Source organism: Argopecten irradians, chromosome 12, assembly GCF_041381155.1.
Source record: "Argopecten irradians isolate NY chromosome 12, Ai_NY, whole genome shotgun sequence".
Lineage (NCBI taxonomy): Eukaryota > Metazoa > Mollusca > Bivalvia > Pectinida > Pectinidae > Argopecten > Argopecten irradians.
Genome location: NC_091145.1, coordinates 28,515,137 through 28,536,977, shown reverse-complemented (window position 1 = coordinate 28,536,977; position 21,841 = coordinate 28,515,137). Strand labels below are relative to the sequence as shown.

Sequence of the window (21,841 nt, the reverse complement as noted above, 5' to 3'; positions counted from 1 at the left end):
TACAGGCAGAATTCAGCATGAGTTCTACAGGCAGAATTCAGCATGAGTTCTACAGGCAGAATTCAGCATGATTTCTACAGGCAGAATTCAGCATGAGTTCTACAGGCAGAATTCAGCATGAGTTCTACAGTGTCCGTGACTTTGAAAATTTAAAGCATTTCCAAATATATATATATAAAGTGCCAAACTATGTAACAACACCAATAGCAAGAGTATTTTTCCAGAAATAGCAACATTGTAGACTTTATTGCAAATAATACTTATACAATGGTCTTAACAGATCTGAACACAAAGTCATCTTTAAAAGAAAATCATGCGGACATGATAAGTCTGAAAACCAGACACAACCAATGAATAAACCCTAGATATAAAATGGATAGCCACTTTAGAGTTTTGCATCCTGGGCTTCCAGTCACATGGTCATGCATCATTCAGAACTCCAGTGGTAGGGGTGTCAGATACACTGCTACAAATCTGGATAGATAATTAAACTTTAATAATTCTCCATCACTCAAAAGGAGATTTCCTCTTTCCCAAGTTCACCTCCAGACTTGTGTAAATAGACACCCCCATGCCTTCAGGTGGTAAATTCACCTCTGAGCTTCAAAATCAATGTTGCCTGACTCTTTGCAACATAACGGTTTTCTGGTTCATCAATTCAATAGACAGTGCTCTACTGGGAAGAATAAACAAGCCTGTGTTTCATCTGTTGCAAATCAACACAAGGCAACAAGAAATGCATGTTATTGCATAATGGATTGTTAATTCATCAACCACTCATAGCTCACTAAAATACTGTTATAAAAATTTCACCCACCACCTAGTGAGATAGTCACCAGCTACTACAACGAAGCCATGGAAACCTGGGCAATGCCCATGGTAATTAACCCACCAATCAAATTGAACAACAGCAAGGAATCATTGTAAGGAGTCTGGCAATGTCTTCTGAGATACCTCTTTAACAGAGAATGACATTTCAGAACATTTCACCAACATGCATGGAAAATTCAATATTCTCACAATGTAACCTTTAAAATGCCAATCTCCTACAGAACCCTGGAAAATGCACAAGTACAAAATTACACCTGCTAGAACTCTTGAAATTTGTGTTCTAATTTTGTCTTTGCTTGACAATTACAGCAATTACAGTGTCTGCTCAAAAACTACATTATCACCATATGCGACACTGAGTTTCCTTGGGAACACATCACTGGCGAGACTCGCGTCACCTTCACACTTCTACAACAATAAATTTAATTTCTTTATCCTAAAAAAAAGTAACGACCCTTTGCATTAACCTTAAAGAAAAAACAACTATTGCCTCCATGATGATTGGTTTTGTTGTTGGCCGTTAATTCTGAAAGCGGAAATTTACAACACACAAATAACTAAACATATCTTAGGCTTTATACCAGGGACAAACATTCATTTTATTCTGTAAACTATAAAACAAAATACCCATTCAGTTTCATCTTCTTCCAATCAATGTAAAAAGAGTTTTACTCAGAAAAGCACTGAGCAGGAACCACAAACGGCTAATAAAAACGTCGTCTCGTTTAAACATGGGAGAATTGAAAACCCCGTTTATGGCATGGTAGTTCCAACTTAATACTGTCATCATAAACTAGATTAACTTCATTCTATTGATTATTAATACATATGCTAACCAAATCCCTCCAAGTCATGATGGCCGAATCTCACCTAATCATAACCACCAAATTTTCCTCATGAGCTGGAACAATATCAAGACATTTTTGTTAGAATAGACAAAATGTTTCATTTCCAAGTTTAATACAAGTTATACCCATTTAGCAAGCAATTTCCCATTTTCTGTACTGGATATCACAAAATGGTTGAATAGCGAAATCATAAGTGTTTTTCAGCCCTGTGATATAATTTGTACCAGATTGTAATAAAACAGTCCTAACCAAAAATTCTATAGTAAAAGATATTGATTTCTAAATGCCCACCATATTCACCCTTTCTTCCAGTCAATTTAGAGATGTTCCCGCCATGAATCTATAGAGCTTGGGCCCCTTGTCCATACATAACCAACAAAAAGTGTTCACTCAAATCGGCGACCTATGACATTTAACATATAACAGTCTCATGCAAACATCCTATCTTGTATTTTCTGATGTACAAGCAGATATGAGAATTTATAGATTTTCTGCGATTTGATTTGAACCATAGCAGCAGGGAAATTGCATTACACTCTATTCGCTACAAGACCGAAGCATCACTACGTCTAACTGGTATTGATATTTTCTTTTGCCGAACTTGATCAGTCGACCAGATCGTTGAAACGAGTCTCGTGATGCGGTGCTTACATAGTAATGTTACCTAACTTGCTTCCATGCTCCTTGTCAGGATTGCAAATCCCAGCATGACCTAGATTTATTCTTGGAAATACCTGGTAGCAGTCGAGTTTCATATGTATATCATTAATACATGTGGAGCTATAAATATATCCCATTGCGTTTCTATATAAGGTTTTTGAAGTGAATGGAGATATTATCACAAATTTAATAATAATATCAAATGCATAGTTATATCACTATATATAGTAAAATATTTCAGAAAACATTGAAGTATTATCACTATATATAGAATTCCAGACCTATGCTGAATCATGATTCAATCTACACACAGACCTTATGTGTATCTATTTTATAGAGAGTGGATGGACATAAAACTACATAATCTAAGACAATGGAAATAATATTTTGGATTTACTATCCATAAACAGCATTAAATGCCATATTTGTATTTCAGTCACTCGCCTCACTGTTATGTGGAATTTTGTATTCTGAATCGAAGCTGGTAGCCAATACGTTCCTAATCAATAGCTGTTTATCGTCGGGTCTTCCTTGCTGTTCCCACCGTAGTCATCATCAACTACACCGCTGAATTTGATTTTCTTTTACCCTGTAGAATTCTAGCAATTCTTTGATTAAATTTAGAACAGTTTAACACCCAGATTAATTTTTTTACTGTGAACACATCAGAAGTGATTAGTTAAATCAAAAACTGAATAAACTGATATTTCTCCGAAAGGGCACACTCAATAACAGTTTTCTATTTTTATTGTCAAAACCTATGTGATTGAAAATTTTCTATGTAGAAATGTTGAACTTTTTCCAAAATACTTAGCTCCTGGTAAATCCTACTAATTTTTTATGTTATTTTTGAAATAATATGATTTTATACCTTGAACAAAGATACAGTCAATCTTGTCTACAAAAACAACCAAAGGAACGAAGAATAAATGTTTTTAAAGCGAAGTGGTCCTAATATACAGGTCAAACTATGAAGTGGTCTTCATAAACAGGTGGTCTTTATACAGAGGTGATCGCTAAAGCTGGTTTAACATTAAGTGATTATGAATAAGGTACAGTAAAACTTGCCTTTACAACCACCTCTATATAAAGACAACCTGCTTAAGAAAACCACTTTTTTGGTGTCCCAAATGACCATTTTCAACACAATTTAACCTGTGTATATAGACCACCTGGCTATAAGACAATTTTCCCTCTGTCCCTCGGGTGGCCTTTATAGACAGGTTTGACTGTACTAGCATACAAACTGAAGTGGAAGAACAATATCCTATCCTTCAAAAACAGATGAAACCTATTATCATAGAATCATTTTTCATGCAAGCCTATGTTAATACTGGGCTTGATTCCAGCACCTTATCAAGATTCTACTTATCGCCATAAACGTGCCGACATTGTGTAAACATAGTAACGAGAACAATATCCGGAAATAATGATCCGTAAAGAAATTAAACATAATTACAAACTTGATTACAACACATAGAGAAATTAGGAACAAAAAATTTCTCTCACAATTACATATTTGGCAGATATCCAGGCATGACTCCCACTCACCACAATGATAATGAGCTTTAAGCCAGCTCCTTGATATTTAGAGCCTGTGTCTGTAAACACTGAATGCTGCAGCCAACGGATGAAATTACAAGAATTAAGTGGATAGTAGTAGTGTGCTAGATTGTTGTATGATGTACATAGATAATATACATATTAGATTTTCATTATTATAGGTAAAGAAAACATTGATTCTAATGTTATATCAATTTAAAAGACTCATTTGTGCAGAACTTCAATTAATACAGCTTGGACTATCCTGGTAGATTTTAGGACAAGTTGATCAAAATTATGGCATGCATACATTACTACAGGATACAAGGGAGATAACTCTAAGAAAGGTGCTAAAATTGAAATCAGGAAACAACACCCAGCCTCTTCATCCAGGAGTTAAAGTTTGCTCTCACTGAAAAGATTTTATCACCAAACAATATAACAATGGAAGTTTAAAACTTCACTGTTTGATGTAGAGTATCAGATTAAAATGTGTAAATCAACATGCAGGTATCCTTACATACAATTTGATGTACCCTTGAAATAAGCCATGGAAACTGTTTACTGATGATTGACCAATGCAACAGCTGCTGAGTCTCAATCTTATGTAAATATGTAACATCATAACAATGCAGGAATGTAATTCACCATCTTAAACATTTCATCAAATTTCAAATCTGATCTTTCAATTCTAACTTTCTAAGAGTTTTTGATTTGTATTAAAATCATTCAAACTAAAATTGAAACAAGAAGAAATTTCAATGTTATAATATGTAATGACTTTCCTTACTTATAATTGAGCGTTTTCTGTAGAAGCTAAGGATGAATCTAATATTCCACTACTGTTCAATTGAATTTCCCATTATCAAATGACATATTTGTAAATATCTATCTTACAAATAAGAAAAGGTTAATTTCTACAAAATTCTGTATAATTTGGACACCTGTATAAACCAGACAACTAGGCCCCACTGTATACATTTCTTTGTAACCCTGTATAATCTGGACACATGTATAAACCAGACAACTAGGCCCCACTGTATATATTTCTATGTAACCCTGTATAATCTGAACACCTGTATAAACCAGACAACTAGGCCCCACTGTATACATTTCTATGTAACCCTGTAGAATCTGGACACCTGTATAATCCAGGCAACTATAGGCCCCACTGTATACATTTCTATGTAACCCTGTATAATCTGAACACCTGTATAAACCAGACAACTAGGCCCCACTGTATACATTTCTATGTAACCCTGTAGAATCTGGACACCTGTATAATCCAGGCAACTATAGGCCCCACTGTATACATTTCTATGTAACCCTGTAGAATCTGGACACCTGTATAACCCAGACAACTATAGGCCCCACTGTATACATTTCTATGTAACCCTGTATAATCTGGACACCTGTATAAACCAGACAACTAGGCCCCACTGTATACATTTCTATGTAACCTTGTATAATTTGGACACCTGTATAAACTAGATAATTAGGCCCCACTGTATACATTTCTATGTAACCTGTATAATTTGGACACCTGTATAAACCAGATAATTAGGTCCAACTGTATATAATTCTATGTAACCCTGTATAATCTGGGCACCTGTATAGACCAGACACCTAGGCCCCACTGTATACATTTCTATGTAACCCTGTATAATATTGACACCTTTATAAACCAGACAACTAGATAACACTGTCTTCATTTCCATGTTAACAATATGTTTCTATAGCACTATAGCATGAATGCTAGTGATAAGATTAAAATCTATTAGACCTATGTTAATCTGATAAGTATAGCAAAGTTGTAGTGTATTATACAAACTCATTCACCCGAGGAAGTTGTTTACATACAGACATACACCCCCACAAACAAAGTCTAAAACCACCGCTACACAAAGTCTGTGTGTTGCAATATCACAGTCTCACTCACCAGCCTTATATATACTTCTTATCATTAACTTTGATGTTAATGTTAAAGTTAATTTAATATTTTATAAAATATATAAGGTGTCGTCAGTTTGTGACTGTTACACACACATTGATAATTACATCAGTGTTCCACCTACACGGTATGAAGCCTATACACACATACTGACACCAGCTTGGTTAACCAGGCACAATCAATACAACTGAGTAAACACTTACACTAATCCACTTCACAGTTCAAAATTCTACTCCGTTATAATTCTACTCATCTTATAATAATTGGCCACAAATGCATTACTGAAACATCAGCTCTCATTCTAGGTAGTACGAAATATAGTTTTGTAGAAGTCAAAGGTCAATTGAGGATAACATGCCAATCAATTGAGAGTTATGTCCCTTTGATTGACTGACTCCATATAGAATAACATTAGGACCAGCTGTCACTACAAACATAACTCTGTACAAGAAATATGAATTGTCCCCACATTACCCAACACCTGATGTTTAAAGTACGATTTCTTATACCTTATTTATAAATGTGTTTTAAATCTGACATCAGAACCCACACAACTTGAATAAACTATAACGGTAAAGCCAAAAGTATGGTCAAGTTTAAAGAAAGTAAAGCATCTGTATAATTTTGAAAAAAAATTATTCATGTAAACCAATCTAATCCCAGCAAAGAAATTATCTTGCTGACTATAAACCAAGGATAATATATATATAGTCAGGTGACTTTTACTAGCTCCATCATCTTGACCTGGAGAGTGCTGTACTAATACTGTACTAGTTTATCATGGTAGATTAAAGGAGGAGATGATCACAGCTGTCAGCATAAATCATATATGTGGTGGCCCCAGCTTGTACTGCCCTCCATACTTCACCTTTACTACTAACATGTGTCCTCAGTTCCTCAGCTACCCTTAGCGACTGCCTTACCATTCTACCTCTACTACTTCAACACACGGTAAAGAATTTAAGCTCAGCCCGTTTTCCCCATTCCTTCACATTCACCCGAGTGGTACAGGCGAAAATGTAATTAGCTTATTTTTCCTTTATTGCATACCTGAAAGCACTTTCCTTGGCTGCAGTTAGGTAACTGTTCCTGCTTTAGATTATCTACAAGATTTATGTCAAACAAGAGGCCCATGGGCCTTAACGGTCACCTGAATTCAGATACAGAATGAAACAAAAACATGCATGTAAACACTATATATTTGCCCATCAGGCCCTTGAAGTCAGTCAGTGATTTTATAAATTTGACTTTTTAATCTGTGAAGATTATTTGGTTCCATCAAATCTGTGAATTCAGAAGAAAGATTTTTGAAATGTTATCCATTTTGACCCCTTTTGGCCCAACCCCTCTGGCCCCTGGGGGTCGACCAGGACCAATATGGATATGATGTTAAAATGCTATCTCAGGCTAATAATTCTAACCCAGACTGACTAATTTCCTATGAAAACTAAGCAAATAATGTTCCTAAATGTGTTTTTCCTATATAAACTATATTAAATTTGACCCCCTCCCCAGGGGAAAATCTGAGATCCCAGGGCCATGAAATTTACAAATTTTTGTAAAGGGCCATAAGACCTTCCAATCTATCAAGAGTATCTGGTTCCATCAAATCTGTGAATTCAAAAAGAAGATTTTTGAAATTACCATTTTGACCCCTTATGGATCCGCCCCTCTGGCCCCTGGGGGTCGGCCATGACCATTATGGATATGATGTTAAAATGCTATTTCAGACTAATAATTCTAACCCAGTTTGACTAATTTCCTATAAACAAGAGATCCCAGAGGGATCTTGGCGCCCACCAAAGAATGATCTATGTCTGACAATGGAAAGAGGGATCTTTTCTCTGCTTTTCAAACTTTTGCAAACATACTACATATAAAATTTGAGACAGATCGCTTCAGTACTTTCTGAGAAATAGCAGTAACAAACTTCAACTATCAAAATCCAAGATGGCTCCTTGGCGGCCATCTTGTAAATCGATCGGTCCCAAATCGAAATATGCACAACTAGGGCCATAGAGGAACCTATATATGAAATTTGAGACAGATTCATTCAATACTTTCTGAGAAATAGTGATAACAAACTTTAACTATCAAATTCCAAGATGGCAGCCTGGCGGCCATTTTGTTGACCGATCGATCCAAAAACGCATTATGCACAACAAGAGCCCTAGGGAAACCTACATATGAAATATGAGAAAGATCCCTTCAGTACTTTGTGAGAAAATAGCGATAACAAACTTTAACTATCAAATTCCAAGATGGCAGCCTGGCGGCCATTTTGTTGACCGATCGATCCAAAAACGCATTATGCACAACAAGAGCCCTAGGGAAACCTACATATGAAATATGAGAAAGATCCCTTCAGTACTTTGTGAGAAATAGCGATAACAAACTTTAACTATCAAAATCCAAGATGGCTGCCTGGCGGCCATTTTGTTGACCGATCGATCCAAAAACGCATTATGCACAACTAGGGCCCTAGGGGAACCTACATATGAAATTTGAGAAAGATCCCTTCAGTACTTTCTGAGAAATAGCGATAACAAACTTTAAGTATTAAAATCCAAGATGGCTGCCTGGCGGCCATCTTGTTAACCGATTGGTCCCAAAATGCAATATGCACAACTAGGGCCCTAGGGGAACCTACATATGAAATTTGAGAAAGATCCCTTTAGTACTTTCTGAGAAATAGCGATAACAAACTTTAAGTATTAAAATCCAAGATGGCTGCCTGGCGGCCATCTTGTTAACCGATTGGTCCCAAAATGCAATATGCACAACTAGGGCCCTAGGGGAACCTACATATGAAATTTGAGAAAGATCCCTTCAGTACTTTCTGAGAAATAGCGATAACAAACTTTAAGTATCAAAATCCAAGATGGCTGCCTGGCGGCCATCTTGTTAACCGATTGGTCCCAAAATGCAATATGCACAACTAGGGCCCTAGGGGAACCTACATATGAAATTTGAGAAAGATCTCTTCAGTACTTTCTGAGAAATAGCGATAACAAACTTTAAGTATCAAAATCCAAGATGGCTGCCTGGCGGCCATCTTGTTAACCGATTGGTCCCAAAATGCAATATGCACAACTAGGGCCCTAGGGGAACCTACATATGAAATTTGAGAAAGATCCCTTCAGTGCTTTCTGAGAAATAGCGATAACAAGAATTGTTAACGGACGGACGGACGGAAGGACGGACGGAAGGACGGACGGACCACGGACAAAAAGCGATTTGAATAGCCCACCATCTGATGATGGTGGGCTAAAAATAGGCAAATAATGTTCCTAAATGTGTTTTTCCTATATAAACTAATGTAAACTTGACCCCCTCCCCAGAGGGAAACATGAGACCCCAGGGTCATATTATTAACAATTTTTGTAAAGGACGTAAGACCTTTCCATCTATGCAGAGTATTTGATTCTACCAGTTCCAGAATTTCAGAAGAAGATTTTTGATGTTTTAGCCTATTTGACCCCACCCATAAGGCCCCTGGGGGTCAGTCATGGAAAATTGGTTAATAGGATTTAATGGCCATCTCTTACTGATAATTCTGACAATATTCGACTCATTTCCTATTACAAATGATCAAATAATACTCAAAAAGGTCTTATAATTCACAAAAGGACCTTAAAAGGACCTTAGGACCTTTCTATCTATGAAGAGTATTTAATTCCATCACATCTGTGAGTGGAGAAGAAGATTTTGAAATTTTAGTCAATTTTACCCCTTTTGGCCCCTCCCATAGCTCCCTGGGGGGTGGGGACCACATAATTCACAATTTTGATTGGCCTTATGCCTTAGAAGGTTTGTGCAAAATTTTATTGAAATTGCTTTAGCAGTTTTGGAGAAGTCGAAAATGTAAATTGTTTACGGACATACGAAGGAGGACGCATGACGACGGACAAAAGGCGATTAGAATAGGTCAATTGAGACTTCGTCTCAGGTGACCTAAAAATCCCCAAAAAAGGGCTGAGGTGATATACAGAAAGGCGGAACTACCTTACTAACCAAGAGCCAAGGTTATATACAGAAAGGCTGAACAACCTTACAAACCAAGAGCCAAGGTTATATACAGAAAGGCTGAACAACCTTACTAACCAAGAGCCAAGGTTATATACAGAAAGGCTGAACTACCTTACTAACCAAGAGCCAAGGTTATATACAGAAAGGCTGAACAACCTTACTAACCAAGAGCCAAGGTTATATACAGAAAGGCTGAACAACCTTACTAACCAAGAGCCAAGGTTATATACAGAAAGGCTGAACAACCTTACTAACCAAAAGCCAAGGTTATATACAGAAAGGCGGAACTACCTTACTAACCAATAGCCAAGGTTATATACAGAAAGGCTGAACAACCTTACTAACCAAGAGCCAAGGTTATATACAGAAAGGCTGAACAACCTTACAAACCAAGAGCCAAGGTTATATACAGAAAGGCTGAACAACCTTACTAACCAAAAGCCAAGGTTATATACAGAAAGGCGGAACTACCTTACTAACCAATAGCCAAGGTTATATACAGAAAGGCTAAACTACCTTACTAACCCAGAGCCAAGGTTATATACAGAAAGGCTGAACTACCTTACTAACCAAGAGCAAAGGTTATATACAGAAAGGCTGAACAACCTTACTAACCAAAAGCCAAGGTTATATATAGAAAGGCTGAACTACCTTACTAACCAAGAGCCAAGGTTATATACAGAACCAAGAGCCAAGGTTATATACAGAAAGGCTGAACAACCTTACTAACCAAAAGCCAAGGTTATATACAGAAAGGCTGAACAACCTTACTAACCAAGAGCCAAGGTTATATACAGAAAGGCTGAACTACCTTACTAACCAAGAGCCAAGGTTATATACAGAAAGGCTGAACTACCTTACTAACCAAGAGCCAAGGTTATATACAGAAAGGCTGAACTACCTTACTAACCAAGAGCCAAGGTTATATACAGAAAGGCTGAACAACCTTACTAACCAAGAGCCAAGGTTATATACAGAAAGGCTGAACAACCTTACTAACCAAGAGCCAAGGTTATATACAGAAAGGCTGAACACCTTACTAACCAAGAGCCAAGGTTATATACAGAAAGGCTGAACTACCTTACTAACCAAGAGCCAAGGTTATATACAGAAAGGCTGAACTACCTTACTAACCAAGAGCCAAGGTTATATACAGAAAGGCTGAACAACCTTACTAACCAAGAGCCAAGGTTATATACAGAAAGGCTGAACAACCTTACTAACCAAGAGCCAAGGTTATATACAGAAAGGCTGAACAACCTTACTAACCAAGAGCCAAGGTTATATACAGAAAGGCTGAACAACCTTACTAACCAAGAGCCAAGGTTATATACAGAAAGGCTGAACAACCTTACTAACCAAGAGCCAAGGTTATATACAGAAAGGCTGAACTACCTTACTAACCAAGAGCCAAGGTTATATACAGAAAGGCTGAACAACTTTACTAACCAGCATTATAATTGACAATATACTCCAACACATGGTGGACAGATCAATGGATATTTCACATACATGATCTGTAATCTAACTCAGTGGCTTATAGCTATATGTGGATACATGTACAGGAGACTAAAAGGGGGTATGGGTTGCTTATAGAGAGTTGGAAGGGGTACTGGGGGCAGGTGTATTATGGGTAGGGGCTATATACTTATATAGGAAATTGACAGGGGGTAGGGCTGCTTATAGAAAACTGGGGCTGGTTGGTGGTCAGAGTTCAGGGGGCAAGGATTCACATAAGGGAGGGGGGAAAGAGCAGGACGATTAGACGACTGGTTTTGCAGGAGATGAGGTTAGGAGCCCAATAAAGGATTATAGTCCTACACAAAAGTAATTTAAATGATGCCCCAATTTTTATTTTTTTAGCATACCTAGGGAAACAGCTTATACCAATAAATAATCAATTAGTACACTCAATCAAACAGAGACAAAAGCTGCTGATCCAATCAATGTGAATACAATAGGGTAATAATCAATATTTACTTACATCGACAATATGTTTGGTCAGTACAGTGACCCCTGGTCACCCCAGCAGGACAGAAGAACCCTACCAGTCTGTTTCACCCTAAGACACCAGCGTACCTGTAAACAAAAGAACAAACCATTATTTTCATTGGTAGAGGTTTTTGTCTTTAGAAACAGCATATCAGATGTAAAATCTAAAAGATGGAAGACCATGTACATGGGTCGGTTACAGGTATACCATGTAATTTACTTTGTTCTTCAGCTTTATACTTTATACTGTGTAATAGACTGCATATAAAACACTCCTCTGCCTACAATAGCATTAACGTCACAGTGAAGTGCTCAGCCCATACATCACCTGTACTGTAATATTAATCATAAGGCACTTTTATACAAGTTTTCAACTTTAATGCAAACAGCAGTTCATCAGTCTATATGGGTTTAACATGTAAGATTCTGTATGTATATTTCTCTGCTACTTCGTATAAGATGTAAGTTTGTCTGTTTGTTGTTGGAGTGGACACTTCCATTTAAAGCCCAGTAAATACCTTAACAATTCTACGCTGTATCAAAGAACAATGGCAGAAATCTGATACCTATGTGTAACTTTGGAATAAGTTCATTAAGCACTCCGTTATTTGCTTAAATAAGGTGTAGAATGTTGATGAGATCATTGAAAACTTGTGTGCATGGACAAAGTTTCGAGACTTTTGCGTATAAATTCAGCAAATGCTTGCACAAGTTTTAGGCAAGCTGTATGTGTGTGTTTTTTGAAAATTAGTTCAGATATCTTACTTATAAGTCAAACAAGTCTGTTATCATATGAATTAAAGCAGTGCATTCCGACACAATAAAAGGATAGAAAATATATGGCCCAACATTGACATGATTTTTTTTTTGCTACATATAAACACATGCCAGCTTAGGATATCAGAGTCCTTTACTTCCTTCAATGTCAATGTTATCATTTTTACTTCCTCTACTATCGTATAACAAGTCGGCAAACTTCATACTCCAAACATATTTAATATCTTAATTTCTTCAGAATATTCCACAAACCAACATATAATATATGTTATTGAATGCAACTTAAAATAATATTTTAATCTGAGCATATTTCTTACACATAACATTACAACATTAGAGCTGTTAACCACTAACATAGCACATAAAGCTGTATTTAGAATGTCCTTGACCTTGCCATACATTGGCACTCAATAAGGTATCAAAGTGTAACAACTGTTAATTATAAAATTGTGTGAAGCATGTTGCGATGTAAAATACAATGTCAACATGCAACATCTTGGGACATTAAAAACATGGTAGTGTGGGTAAAGTGAAAGTAGACACGAACACCTGTAGCCATGACAACATCTGGAATTCTGAGCTTCATGTATAATGTGCTGGTCAGATCCTGATCACTTAAACATCATTAAAGCAAATGCATCAAATCTAATGGAAAACAGCCATCCTTTGCAATTTTATATTGATTTGGTCATTTTGATGACAAATCATTTGCACTCATAATACTATTCAGAACAAATGAACCAGTTGTATAATGTTATCATAAGTTCTTACATAAAACTTTTGAAAAGTTGTGAAGAAGTGTAGTTATAAAGACAAATCATACATTTTTAATAGCATTTATCAATTAAAGTCAAATATATCAAGGTTTCCTTTCAATCAAACTTTATCAATTTTGTATTCATAACTTGTATCTCCTTTATGACATTACATTATACTGGGTCTGTGTAACTAATTGCAAACAACATAAATGTATATATATATAAGGAAACATCTGTGGCATATATGCATCAGGGATTTAAAATTGTAATCAAATCTCCCACACAATTGACAAATGTGTATATGTATATGGTGGAAAGTATACATTAGGGAAATTATACCCTTTTATCCACATCCATAACACCATTATCATAAGGGGCAGAACAAAAGTGAAAGTCCTATTGAGATCCGATTGTCAATTTATATATTGTCCTCATTGGCCAATACACCTTGATTATGATGCATGTTTCTATAAAAAGAATTAGACTGGATAACCAACACTTCACTAGCACCGCGATGAGTACAAGTGACGACGGGATCATCTACTGTCAGGCTTGCCAAGGTTGTTTGTCAATTAGCATAAAAAAATAGCCTCCACCTCCTCATTTCCATATCAGCAGATGTACAGGTACAGTCTGGTTAACCCAGCGACTTGAGAACACCAGCTGTGTACTGTTGTCGGTTTAGTGTCGTACTTTATGTCTAAAATTAGGCACTTCAAGGAACAAGCGCATCCTTTACCTAAAATTAGAAACTACATTGACATTTTACTTTATTGACAAAGTTTAAAAAGTTTCTCATCAAATCCTTTCTGCACTTACCACAACAGTCTTATTAGCAACCAACGACTTTCATCAATTTAGATTAAAAGTTTGTAACAGTGTTTTTATTGGTCTCCAATACAGGCAACTTGTTATATGGATTTGATTTATTACAGTTGCAGGTGTTTTGTGGATTTAATTTTAAGTATTTTAGGAGGTTTACTTTCTAATATTTTGTGTATTTTAGAAGTGAAGAAGATAATTTTGAATTATGAGCATGAAAGGCATGTCATGAAAATATTCCAGGAATCTATGGAGTCATATTACTATGAAAAGTCCTACATGTTATAGTCCTGAGCGTAGAAGAATCTGACACAAAATAGTGTGCTTGCCTAGTCCTTTGATATACTGAGTAAATATATCATACAGTAGCCTCTTCATCTGGGCACACAGCTAACATGGACCATCAGTTTGCCTCCTGACTCTATTGTTTTATTGATCGAGGACAAGCTGTGGCCGCAAGTCCCTGTAATATAAATAGCTAAATCATGATGGTCAGGTAAGTCGCACAGAAAATGGGCTAAAAAGGATTGATTCCGTGGTAACTTTGGGATATCGGAACTGAAATATCCACGATCTTACAAGCAATGAACCGTCTCGGCTCAGAATACACAGACTGAACCACCAATCGCAATCAGACAAATTTGTCTGAACATTGAAGAATAAATGTCATTCCCAAGAGAATAAGCAAATTTCATTTGATGAATAAATCAAAGCAATTGGTGCAATATACATGGATGCATGAAATTAGTGAATCAAAAGATCTGCCGTGTCTCCAAGCAACGGACACATTGAGATACGTTAAATGGTCCCGGACAGGATCCGCAGATCTGCTACTGCTTCTCAATCAAGGCCACTACAGGAAAGCCTCAACTTACATCTCATCAAGTGTAACGAGAAAGCTCTACATTACCATATCAACATCAGCACCAGTCGCAATAAAATCCCTGATGATTCATTCATAAACTTAGATTTGACATGCTGATGACAATTTCTGTCAGGAAATTAAAAGAGTAAGGGTGACAACTCTTGCAAAGATATTAGCATAATGGTTAACAAATAAATGTTGATTTGTAAGTGTTTTTGTAACTGAAAGCACAAACTAGAACCTTTGTCTCTCATCAAACATTGTCAGTTAAATAGCTTGCAATGCATTACCAATTCTGGTTAGTAAATAAATTTCTTAACAAACAACATCTGTCTCCTTCATACAACACCAAATATAATTGGATAAACTATGCATATAACACTTAATCTGATTGAATAAACACACAAAATCAAATATGACAGAATGAACTATATACATATAGATAGACAAACAACTCTAAACATGACAGGCTAAACTAGACCTACCACACCAAATATGACAGAATAAATTAGATATTCCCCACCGAATATTACAGAATGAACTAGACATACCACACCAAATATGACAAAATGAACAAGACATTCTACACCAAATATGACAGAATGAACATGATATTCCCGACGGAATATGATAAAATAAACTAGACATACCACACCAAATATGACAAAATGAACAAGACATTCTACACCAAATATGACAGAATGAACATGATATTCCCGACGGAATATGATAAAATAAACTAGACATACAACACCAAATATGACAGAATGAACAAGACATTCCCAACCAAATATGATAAGTTAAACTAGACATACAACACCAAATATGACAGAAGAAACCTGACATTCCGCACCGAATATGATAGAATACCAAATATCACAGAATGAACTAGACATAATACATTAGATATGACAGAATAAACTAGACATACAACACCAAATATGACAGAATAAACATAACATTCCCAACCAAATATGATAGAATAAACTAGACATACAACACTAAATATGACTGGTTACACTGCAATCAAGTGCCAATAGAGAGAAATGATTTGTGTGGACTAAACGCCTTGTGAGATATGTATGGCCAACAACATGAGCAGGCCATCTATCAAAGGATGGTATTGATTCTGCATTCCCCAGCTAGTCACTTACCACACACAGCCCTTGACCATTATTCAACTATCTATATCCAGCGAAGCAGTCCTGATTTTCAACCAACTCTGCTTGGATTACCTACTGAGGAAATCAAATCAGAAGCTCTATAGAGCTGCAGAAAAAAACGATACCCTGACGTCACTTGTAACGATCCATAATATCTAGAAGTGCGATACTGACGCAGTTGGGAAAATCAAACACGTGTATGCATATGTTAAATATACATGAATTCCTAAAGGAAGAGAGAGATATTGTCACTTTTAACATATATTATCGTATCAAACACACAGCTGCATTAATCCTTACCAGTCCTTACAGGGAAATAAAAATTAAACATCAATGTTCAAAACACTATCTCTCCTTAGACTAAATACCATTTCATTAAAGAAACAACCAAATATATCCAGGCTTCCTTTCCTTCAGTCATTAACGTATTTTGAAATAACTCAATAATTCTGATTTTAAATTATATTTCTTTCGGTACAACTTCTTAATAGAATTTCACATAAGTTCTTTGATTTTATTTTTTTTATCCTTTTTAATTTCAGATGCACGAACACTAGGTCATTAACAACATTCCCTGTGAATTCCTCAGAAAATGGTGTCCTTGCAGTTTCCATACTGCATTACTATAATACAATTTTCCTTGGGTTGCTGCCAAATTAACTTCCTTATCTGCACCGGAAAAAAAGCATTTGCTGAATTCAAACATTAAAAATTTGCTTTTATAGAGAAAGTTTGTGTATTGATCCTGCTGCCTGTGCTTACTAGCTCCAACAAATGAACAGGAGTTTGCATGAGCAACCCTAGCCTGCATGGCTCTTTCCTTGGTGGTAAGCTTCGAATTCCAGCAAAATTGAAATCTTCACCATATGTCAACAGTTAAACTAAATGAATGATAAAATTATGCCAGTACAAAATTTTGAAACCTGAGCTATGTTGATCTTAATCAATAAATTTCATCGAATATGAGTAGTCTCCCCTGATTGTGGTGACCGTGTGTTTTGGGAGTATGCAGTATGTCTAAATTAATAAATTTCATTAAATGTCAGTAGTCTCCCCTGATTGTGGTGACCGTGTGTTTTGGGAGAATGCAGTATGTCTAAATTAATAAATTTCATTAAATGTCAGTAGTCTCCCCTGATTGTGGTGACCGTGTGTTTTGGGAGAATGCAGTATGTCTAAATTAATAAATTTCATTAAATGTCAGTAGTCTCCCCTGATTGTGGTGACCGTGTGTTTTGGGAGTATGCAGTATGTCTAAATTAATAAATTTCATTAAATGTCAGTAGTCTCCCCTGATTGTGGTGACCGTGTGTTTTGGGAGTATGCAGTATGTCTAAATTAATAAATTTCATTAAATGTCAGTAGTCTCCCCTGATTGTGGTGACCGTGTGTTTTGGGAGTATGCAGTATGTCTAAATTAATAAATTTCATTAAATGTCAGTAGTCTCCCCTGATTGTGGTGACCGTGTGTTTTGGGAGTATGCAGTATGTCTAAATTAATAAATTTCATTAAATGTCAGTAGTCTCCCCTGATTGTGGTGACCGTGTGTTTTGGGAGAATGCAGTATGTCTAAATTAATAAATTTCATTAAATGTCAGTAGTCTCCCCTGATTGTGGTGACCGTGTGTTTTGAATGGATGCCGTATGTCTAAATTAATAAATTTCACCAAACGTGAGTTGTGTGTTTTTGGAGGACGCAGTATGTCTGAATTAATAAATCTCATCAAATGTGAGTAGTCTCCCCTGATTGTGGTGATCATGTGTTTTGGGAGAATGCAGTATGTCTAAATTATTAAATTTCATTAAACATGAGTAGTCTCCCCTGATTGTGTGTTTTGGGAGGATGCAGTATGTCTAAATTAATAAATTTCATTAAACGTGGGTAGCCTCCCCTGATTGTGGTGACTGTTTTGGGACCTCAACCTCAACATAAAGATCAGTTTTCCACTGTCCATTGGGTGCTCTTTATAGAGAGGTTGGACTGTAAATAGAAGTTTAAGCCTTGTCATGCTTAAATCCTGAAAGTAATTTATTCAGTAATAATATGAAAGCCAAACATCTGTGAATCAAAACTATGAAGTATGCAAATTATCAGTAAAGAAACTTTGGACATTTTGACAATTCCAATTTATACCCAATATGAAATTCCATTCATCATATAGATATCAGAACATTCAAATAATGGAACAACATCCCTTCACTATCTACTTATCGGACAGGTTAACATAAACCAGGATTCCAAGTCAAAGCCATGCTCAAACACTTGTATCAGTCACTGCTGGTTAAATCAATTTCCAGCCCATATCACAAAATATGACATTAGACCTGACTTCCATTTGATGATTAAAATTTTGCCGGTATACTGGAAGTTACATAATATGCACTACACGATTTCAGTAAAACAATGAAGAAATTAACAAGTGGTTTTTTATGTGTCAGTTTGTTAACAATGAGAACATCAAATCATGCATCATTTCTTGCCAACAAGGTCTGATTCCTTCACTATTGAAATGGACCTTTCCAACAACACACAATAAAAATTTGTCCACAGATTCTCTTTCAAATCTTTTTAAACAATTTTTTTACCTTTTTAACATCAGTATCACTGTTGCATGTTCAATCCAAAGACATTTTACTCCATTTTTTTTTTCAATTTCACACACAAAAAAATAAACGAAAAAGACATTTACTGAATAAGTTCCTAATATTTTCTATATTTTTTCATTTACTTTATTTGTTCAGTTAGTGCCCAGGGCGCTTAAACTTGTAACAATCCTGGGTGCTTATTTATTAGTGAACAAGAATAGCCAGCCAAATTTTTACTCTTCATGCATATACTTTTTACCCTTTAAGACACATTATTTTGTCGTGATTCACATGCAAAATAACTTCAACTTCATGTAATATGGGTTAAAATGCTCAGATGTTAGAGGCATTACATGCTGTAAAGTTAAATCCATGGGATGGGGCGTTTATACAACTTTAAATCCTTCTCCAGAAAATGGGAGGGGCAATTATAGGTGTGGGGGTGCTCATTACAGCAAATACAGTAATTATTTTATGCTTCCTCTTTGAGGTGAAAAAGATGTTAGCTGTATGAATTGTAATTATATATGTATATATGTCTTGTGTGTATCTGTCAATAGCTTATCAAATCAATAATTATTTTGCATCAAATATATTCATTTAACTTTCTGGCAATAGCTATAAGTTGCAGTCACTGCTGCGGCTGAAAAATCCAATATTCATATGAATACTGTATTAGAAATTCCATTTTGAGGATTTTACATCAAAACATACATGTCATTTAATAAATTTTAACATTTCACATATCTATATTCACAAGGCTGTAATACAACTTTCTGCATTCTGCACGAGTTTGCTAAATCTGCCATGACAGGGACATAATTGATCCATCAGAACACCAAACGGCAATGAAAAACAGAAGAAAAGATGTAAGCTGAAGGGATCAATCAAAAGCCATCATGATCAAATTTCCAGAGGACACTTTATCTTAGTCATTCTTGATAACATGTAGCTATAGAAGGACCCTAGTGCCTTTTTAACAAGGGCTGTTGGAGAACAGCAAAGCTCGCCTATTCAGAAGAAGTTGATGTTCAAGTATTTACTATTTAAACATGGAAATATGACAAATTAACAGACTCAAAAACCCCCTAAAGGGCCCCAAATTGGTTGTATTATCACGTTCAGCATCCATACACATTAGGAAAATAAAATCATAAACATTTATGATGACTTATGCTTAAACAATTGACGAAACAGAATCTTGCTCAAAAACTTTAACATGAAATGGGACGCCGACGCCGACGCCGGGGTGACAACATTAGCTCCCCCTATTCTTCGAATAGGCGAGCTAAAAAGGAAGCAACAAAGGATTAACTTAAAGTGACTGGTCAAACTGAATTTTGGTTAATACATCCCGAATATTGCACCATGAAGATGTTATACATAGTACACAATTAATATTACAAATAAGACATTCCTTTTTCATTTTCATTTAATTATAATTCCTACCCAGATTCTTAAGCCATAAAGTAAGATCATAATAAGCGCTGTTCAAGTACATGCATTATATGTAGTCATCAATTATAAAAGATCAAATCTGAAGACTATACCTAAACAATATCAACAACATGCAAATAATTTTGAATTACAGGTCCATGTAATATGTGCACAATTTCCTATAGGTCACAAACATAAATCAGGCCTTGAAGGAGGCTACATTAAAACTGGTAATAGATCAAGCCCTAGGCTTTAATTCCTCTAAACTGCTGTATATATATCAAAGGTGGATACAAACACTTCTATAAATAAATCTCTCAACAAAACAGGTAAACTTACCAGAGCTAATACTGAGCTGAGAAATCCAATTTTATATTGAATTTTCTGTACAAATATTGACCTAGTGGAGCTTGTGAGCTACTCACATTGGTCTCTCGTGTGTAAATGCACACTACGATGGCCTGGTAGTGGCCGAGGTAATGGGGGTGAAATGGTATGTGTATATTGTTTATCAGAAGTCATCACCCGCATATACATACCAGGTATACAAAAATAGAATGATTACAATGTACAAAACTACAATGAACAGAACCCAACATTGTTCTAGTTTCTCCGCCAGCTGTTCATTTGATAGGCTCAAAAACATGATAAAATTGGATCATATTATACAACTACATAGGATTTTTAATGACATTGCCTTTTTTATACGAATTCAAAAAATCTATAATCTTGAGGATGTTATACCTATAGCTACATACATAGACGTTCATTATCAATAATCAATATTTACGAAAGCAGAGCACCAAGAAATAGGTTAAAAGGGAGAGTTTACAAAAACCACAGATTCTTCCCTTAATGAGTTTACATAAACCACAGATTCTATGAATATGCATATATACTATAAGATAGAGTATACAAAAACCACAGATCCTATGAAAATTGCAGAGCTTGATTTAACTGTCAATTTGTTTATACCAAACAAGATACAACAGCTAGTAACTGAGCTAGTGTGACAGGCGTTTTAATATATGTATAATGATCATTAAAATCAATCGGGAGGAAACAGCAGGAAGATGAGAAAATATACGCCACTAAGCCAAGTCATTTAATCGATGGCTTCCTCGAGGAGCAGCTCGCCATCCGCCACACCAAAACCCCATACTGGAACACAGTGTTTTTACCAGATCCAATTCTGTGGAGACTTGGTGTCAATGTGTATTGATTATTGTAGACAATCTGTGGTGATTAAGAGCACCTATAAGCCTGGGTATACACCTCTATGGTATCTACAATCTAGGACCGAAACACTTCTACTGTACATTCCTATTACAAGATGTCTTTTCACAGAACACCAATTTATCAGACTCTTCCACTGGGTACAGTTATAAGTGTGAGGCAAAATACTTTGGTTTCTTTGTCATTTATATTTTATATACAGCTAAATTTTATAAAAGGTGTACCTTGATTCTGAAAGTGGACAAAAACTGAAAATCTCAGAATAATAAGCCAACACCATCAGCCAAAACCGAGATTCTCAGAGAAATAAGCCATAATCATCAGCCAAAACCAAGATTCTCAG

The 21,841-nt window shown here is 35.9% G+C and overlaps 1 protein-coding gene across 7 annotated transcripts in view; it reads right to left on the bottom strand.

Annotated features, from left to right (window-relative positions):
* LOC138336806 (plasma membrane calcium-transporting ATPase 2-like) overlaps window positions 1-21,841 on the bottom strand; it is a 135,770-nt gene that overhangs the window by 101,805 nt on the left and 12,124 nt on the right. For 6 of the 7 annotated variants that reach the window (XM_069286393.1, XM_069286387.1, XM_069286394.1 and 3 more), the window contains exon 3: window positions 11,846-11,940. The gene's annotated coding sequence lies outside the window, so the exon portion shown is untranslated. Of the gene's footprint in view, window positions 1-11,845; window positions 11,941-20,601; window positions 20,640-21,841 lie in introns of those variants that run through there. The other variant, XM_069286389.1, reaches the window with a different exon arrangement.